The 7,049-nt window shown below is 37.8% G+C and overlaps 1 protein-coding gene across 1 annotated transcript in view; it reads right to left on the reverse strand.

Moving 5' to 3' along the window:
- The window catches only part of FHL5 (four and a half LIM domains 5), a 73,949-nt gene extending 67,219 nt beyond the window's left edge, over positions 1-6,730 (reverse strand). The window contains exon 1 of the mRNA XM_044065752.1: positions 6,594-6,730. The gene's annotated coding sequence lies outside the window, so the exon portion shown is untranslated. The remainder of the gene's footprint in view (positions 1-6,593) is intronic.
- Between the last annotated feature and the right edge of the window lie 319 nt (positions 6,731-7,049).

Raw genomic sequence — 7,049 nt, forward strand, 5'->3', positions numbered from 1 at the left:
ACACAAATACAGTTATGCTTATGCAGACACCACACACACACACACACACACACACACACACACACACACACACACACACACACACACACACACACACACACACACACACACAAGCACACACATATTAATGGACTGGCTACAGTTCTACCCCTATTCATGCACACATATACAGCTATACTTATGCAGACACCACACACACACACACACACACACACACACACACACAAATACACAGAAGCCCACACATATTAATGGACCGGCTGCCGTTCTACCTCTTATGCATACACACATATACAGCTATGCTTATGCAGACATCACACGCACACACACACACACACACACACACACACACACACACACACACACACACACACACACACACACACACACATTCACACACATGCATACAGCATTGCGCACATACAAGCACACACATATTAATGGACTGGCTGCTGTTCTCCCCCTATGCATGCACACATATACAGCTATGCTTATGCAGACACCACACATACAGACACATGTAAACTAGCTGCACAGTACTGCTTACTCTGAGCAGGACTCTGAGTAGGATGCAGTGCTGCTCTGCACTGCTCTGCTTCAGCTTGCTCAGATTCTCTCATGGAAACAGGTGAAGATGCATACATCTCTACATTTTCTGCACTGCTCTATATAATTCTTGTGCAGTACTGATATCTCTGAGACACCCCTTCAGTACAGGAATCTATGCTTTGCTACAATTTGATCTTCCAGCTTCCTGATGCATGAAAATTCTTACCACAGGTCTGAAATTGTGCACTGTCAATCCTGTTATCTAATAATTCTTTTAACAAATAGATTATCTCACTTCATAAATATGAAGATGTTTATGCAGCTGCATAAGGCATGTTGAGCAGGAGGATATCAAAGGACTTAATGAATTTTAGGTACCAAGCCTTAAATTATGAAAGTCAAATATACAGAGTTTTCAGTTGCTCTTTCAGTGTACACAGAAAAGAATGAATATGTGAATGCAGGGTACAGCACACATTTTACCCTGAACTTGTGTTACCCTTATTACTGTGTGGTAATCATCCTTTTCTGGGTTTGAAAAGAAACCTCTCACTATTTGTCTCTCTCTCTCTTCCTTCATGATCTGCCATGAGTAAGGCTATTCTTTCTGGCCATCCCAGAGTATGGTTTCCCTTTAATAGCTGCAGCATTAGTTAAGAATACTGCAGTCCTGCACACCATCTCCAGTAAAATATGTTGATATATCACCACCTCCCCAAGGCAAGAACACCACTGCACATAATTAGGGAGGTTAATTGACTTTCCATTAAGCAAAGAGCTGACCTTTCACATGGATTACAATTACTTAGACTTTTTCATTTAAATATTTTCACAACCCTATCTGCCAAACTGACAACTAAAGTTCTCTCCTACAACCTCAGAAGAGAACTTCAAGCAGGCTCAATGCTACAAACCTCCCAAACCAAACTTCACTGAATCACTGCATAGAACAAGAGTTTCTTGCTTCCAGCTGAAAACCTTTGGCACTGCCTTCCAACTTAAAAGACCTAACCTCCCACATTAACTTCAAACTCCAGATTTAAAGTTTATCTGAACAATGCCAAAGCAAATCCTTTACCTCTAGCCCCTTCTCTGCTATGTTTTGAATTGTTTTTTTTTTTCTTTGCAACTGTTAAGGGTATTTCCATACTCAATGTGACATTTTACTCACAACTGTTGTTATTTGTTAGCACTGTTTATTCTCTTAATGTTATTTCAACATCCTTCTGGACTGAGCTTGAAACTGATCTATTGTGATCAGTGCTATATCCCAGTAAGCAAACAAACAAACAAACAAACAAAAAACAAACAATATGCATATATACATCTATACATAAACAAAATTCAGTGTACTCAGAACAGAATATCTGAACTGTATCAACCACTTTTGGCTTCATAATGTTTGGAAGAGTACAGATTAAAGGTCACATTTTTAAATGAAGAGTTGAAAATAGCTCAATAAGAATGCATTAAGTACTGCATTCATTTTCAGTGTTACATACATATAATGAGTTACAAAAGAAATTAATGTGCACTGGTTTGCAAGCACAATATTAGCAATTTTTGGGTTTATATTATATCCTCGAACGCTTAAAAAACCGAACACTGATTGATCAAACTTATTTTCGTGAAACTGCAAAATATCGAAGCAGCAGAAACTCGAATTTTTTCCTAGGGAAATAATTTGGTTGTCCGTTTCTGTTGCTTCAGTATTTTCAGTGTTATGGTGGAAAGTTACCGGTCGGATTCAGGTAAGTGTGCGATTGTGTGGATGTGAGTGTTAGGGTTAGGTGTGTGTGCGATTGTATGGCCATGAGGGTTAGGGCGGATTTAAGTGAGTTAGGGTTAGGGAGCGGGTGAGGTGAGTGTGCAATAATGACGGACCTTAGGGTTAGGGTTTGGGTTAAGGTAAGTGGGTAGTTAGTGGTGTGTGCATAGTTTAGTGTAGGGTTAGGTATCAGATTTTAGGTGTATGTGTGTGGATTTCTGTTTGTTTGGTGTGCTTGTGTTGTGTGTATGTGTTTTGGATCAGCAATTTTTTCCCTGGGAAAAAAATCACTGATCTGACAGTTCGAGATTGTAAGCTTTCGCTTAAATTAGGTTGATCAATCAGCGTTCGCTTTTTTAAGCGTTCGATGATATAATATAGTCCCCAATTTTCAACTGGAGCCAAGAAACTGGGTCAGACTGAAATAACAGTTTTGGTCTAAATGTTGAAAGTAGAGTCTTTCTGTATTGATATGAGCAAATGCTGTCAATTCTTTTAAGAAATGTTACACAATAGCATTTGCATTTTGGATTAAGGTATATAAATTTTCCAGTTGTTACACCTGAAAGGATTACATATTTTTCAGCAGCCTGCTTAAAGTATGGTTTGCAGCTTTCAGAGTGGATGTACATTATTTGAATGAGCACCATCTGGATGAATTTTGATTTTCAGTAAATTGGATGAAAATTCAGTGAGATGTAGCCTAAGAAGAAGAAGATCATTTTTAGGGGATGTTTTTTCTGACCCCAAAAGTACAATAACCCCATAGTTTAATATAAAAGTAGCAGGGGTACAGGGGGCGCAATCCCCTGCATGAAGGATGGAAGATCTTTGCCCACCCCACCAAAACATGTTTGTTCAAATGTCTTCTGATCATACATTAAGCTGAAATTTCAGCTCCTTAGTCCATTCAGATTATTTATGACTAATTAGCCTTCACCTGTTAAAAATGTCATATACCAAAACATAACAGTGCCTGAGCTGTGGTAAGCAATAGAAGGAAACAAACGCAGATTCACATATTTACATATTGTCTTTTCCTATAAGTTGCCATCATAACATAGGATAAAATGGATCACAGCTACCTTCTTAATTGTTTTAGAATAAGACAAAAAGATATAAGAAAGTTCAGGGAAGCAAGATAGACACTAAAAAGCAAATATGCAGCCAGAAACTGAAGCATTAATATAAATACGCAACAAAAACAATATTTATAAATCATTTTAATGACAAATGATAAAAGCTAGTATTTCCCCTCAAGATGCAAAATTCTATCTCAATACTAGTCACTGATTTGTTAAAGGACCATTTCCTCTGTACCAAAATGAAATACAGACATTTGCATGGCTTTTTCAGTTTGCAAGGCTTTGTTCCAACAAAGCCATACACACTTGTGTGCATCTAACCTGAAAATACAATCTAAACTTCACAGACCGTGCTGAAGATGCCATGTGTAGTGCGACCCAGATATGAAATAGGTCAAGCAAAAAGCTTTGAGTTTCACTGCAGAGAGATGTTTTTGTCAAATATTACATAACAATCATTGTCCTTTGTAAACTACTTGTGTATGAAGGGAATGCTCTTGCCTTTCTTGTTGGTGTATTCTGCTAGGATCACTGTTATCTGATATGCAAGTAGTAGGCAAATGGCAGAGTCATATGCGCTGTTGTGCCAGGATAGGGTACGGTATGGACCAAAGTGCACACATAGTCTCTGCCCCACCCCAAACACTACCCCTGCCCAGGAAGCAAGGAAGAAGTAAATGTGTACGAATGGAATTAAGTAACCCAGAGAAAGGAAAAATAGCATTTCACAAGGAACAGCCATTTGCTACTAGAAGCTGCAGTTCCATTCCAGAGTACTGATATGTGAAGTCTGTTTCTCCACCCATCAGCACAGAATGAAATGCATTATTAAGTTTATCAGTGCACTTAACTGCTACTGAGACCTAAATATGTATTAAAAGATACTTTACATTTTTACTTACCACCATTAAGAAGCATTTCAATAATTCTTCACAGAGTTTTGCAAAATGTATATATTTAGCTGTGTTGTCCTGAATGCTGTACATTTTATTGTGAGGTATTTTTAGCAAGTATTTATGGAGACAAAGAAAGAAATAGATGACCCATTTATTTTCTTCATTCGCTTCTTGGATGTGAGTGCTCTAATTTGATCTTCCATCTCAGTTCTTGTACTAAACAACTATTACTGTTACATAGTGATGCACAGTAATTATTCTTAGAACTTATTTCATGTGCTTACTGTGCTGTGCCGTGGAACAGTGATTTAACAAGATCCCTGCTGGGTTAACTTCATGACCTCATTTTCCTGCATGCTAAATGACAGAAACATGCCCTGCTTATAATACATCACATCTGCTGAATAATATTGAAATGCTCACTTTACACATAACTCAGAAATAATTTTGTGTTTGGCACATCTTTCATTTAAAGGAAGCCAGAAGTGGGCTAAACATTTTCAAGTACTACCGCTCCTCCGCGAAGTGATAGATTCCTTGGTAAGTAAGGGGATATTTTGCTTCTGATATGGATATAAACTATGCACAGGATTAAGAGCAAAACGTTACCAGTGGAAGGCTAGTAAGATTAGATTCACCCATAAAAATGAAAATACACGAACAAATTACAAAGAAAAAGAAGCTTATGACAGCCACTCATTGTTTACATGGTTTTCTTACTTGTTTATTTCTGGAGGGTGTTCGGTTTAATTAGGATGGCAAGAAGCGTTATCATTGCAGAAGAGCTAAACTATGCTCGAAGACATCTTTGCAAAATATGATAGATTACAAGGGCTCAAAATATCCTAAATGATCATAAAAATGTGTCACAGACGAAGCTTGTTGGTGTCATTTGCATAACTACCTACCCCAGTCTGAACAGCGGCTTTATCTGCTGTAATTAAAATAAAACTCAAATGAAAACATAATGTGCTTTAATGGTATCTATGGCACAATGCTTTGCCTTGTTTGCAAGACTGGGTTAAGCTGCTTCATATGAAAACAAATACAGCAAGCCATAGATAAATAGTTGACTTCACTGTCTTCTGCATAGGGTTTACTTTCTCCGTGTCTGGGCTTTTTAATACCTGTGGCCAGAATCCATGCCATTCCAAAATCAGAGCATATTTAAAAGTAATAAAATGAGCATTGCATCACTTTTTTATGTTTGCCCAGAGTGTTCCTACATAGAAATTAGCAATGGATATTACCCTTGCAATTCTTGGATTGTGTTCCTTCTCTGCTAAGCTAAGATTTGCAATGATTAATGTAGTCCATCTGGTTCCATTTGCCTTGTATTGCAGCATACAGCTACAGATGCACATGCTCTGTGCTTTCAGCACTGAACCTACAGGGTATTAAAAAAGAATTTACACAGTAATACCACTGTAAAACTATCATGGGGATACAGCTGGGCATTATAGCCCAGCCATCAGCGCAAATAGGTTATACTGGTATTAGGTTGGAATCCCACCAGCTCTGTCACAGCAGTGTTACCTGACAGAAGTCATTCAGCCTTACAATGCTTTAGTGTACTTGGTGTTAAATTTTCAGAAAAGTAGAATCTTGCTGAATAGAAGACGTAGTGTACATCTCGTTTTTACCATCTTGGAGCAGTAAAATGTGAAAATCAGGCAGAGGTCCCACTAGCTCACCTACATGGACAGACCTCAAGAAGCTCCAGAAGTCCTTCATCCTCCAAGTTGGAAAATGTATCAAACAGACTTTGGTGAGATAGAGCATATTAGTGTCGTCCAGGTAAGGAATACATTTCATATATTCTTCAAAAGGCTGTTTATTTTCCTTTTTTTTTTTTTGTCCAGATGGTTGAATCATCAAGTCAAAGTCTGGGGGTCAGATCCAGTTGAAGGTTTAAGTATAACTGTGAGTATTGCAGCAAAGTACTTGTTTTCTCAGTCTGCATGGAAAGTTCCTGCAGATTTTTTTTTTTTTGTAACAAAATGTTAACAGAATGTGAAGTTATTACTTTAACACATGTAAAGTCTTTAGCACTAATACTGAAAACTCCTGTAAAGGAGGCAACAGTGCAAATTATATAATCCCAAGAACTAGATAGATAGATACTTTATAGATCATTAGTACAATAAATGAATTTAACAACAGAGCATAATATTCAACAAAAGCTGCTTATTATAGAGCTACTAATGTAAAGGTGCTTCAGCAAAAGCCTTTAGAGGTATATTAGCTATAGTAGCACAAAAATTGAATCTATTGGTGTGGAAGAATCTCAGTTACCTGTTACAGGCTATGCTGAGTGACGAATACCCTTCTTGTAGCTGTCACAGTGTAGTAACAGGATGGTTTGCTATAACAAGAACTGCTAATAGACACACCGCGTGGATTAGTTAGTAGGACGTCTCACTATAAATACTGTATCTGCTGTTCCTCCTAATCCCATGAGAGATGAATTATACCATCAAGCTCACATATCTGTACCTTTTAAGGATAAAGTTATTTAGCACTGTGACCTGGAACTTGGTCCGCCTTTGTTAGGGGCTGCCAGTCACTTTGTTCCAAGTTGCTCATGTGAGTGAATGTGTGCATATGTTGTGCATGTGTGGTGGGGGTGGGGAATGTGTTGCTATATTTGCCTGATTTGTTCATTTTTATGCATTTTATTTTAATAATAATCATGACACTTTAACACTGAAATGTATTTCTCTCGATCCTACTTCTGTTTGCATTGGAACA

This window comes from Protopterus annectens, chromosome 1.part0 (genome assembly GCF_019279795.1).
Source record: "Protopterus annectens isolate FY-2018-M chromosome 1.part0, PAN1.0, whole genome shotgun sequence".
Lineage (NCBI taxonomy): Eukaryota > Metazoa > Chordata > Ceratodontiformes > Protopteridae > Protopterus > Protopterus annectens.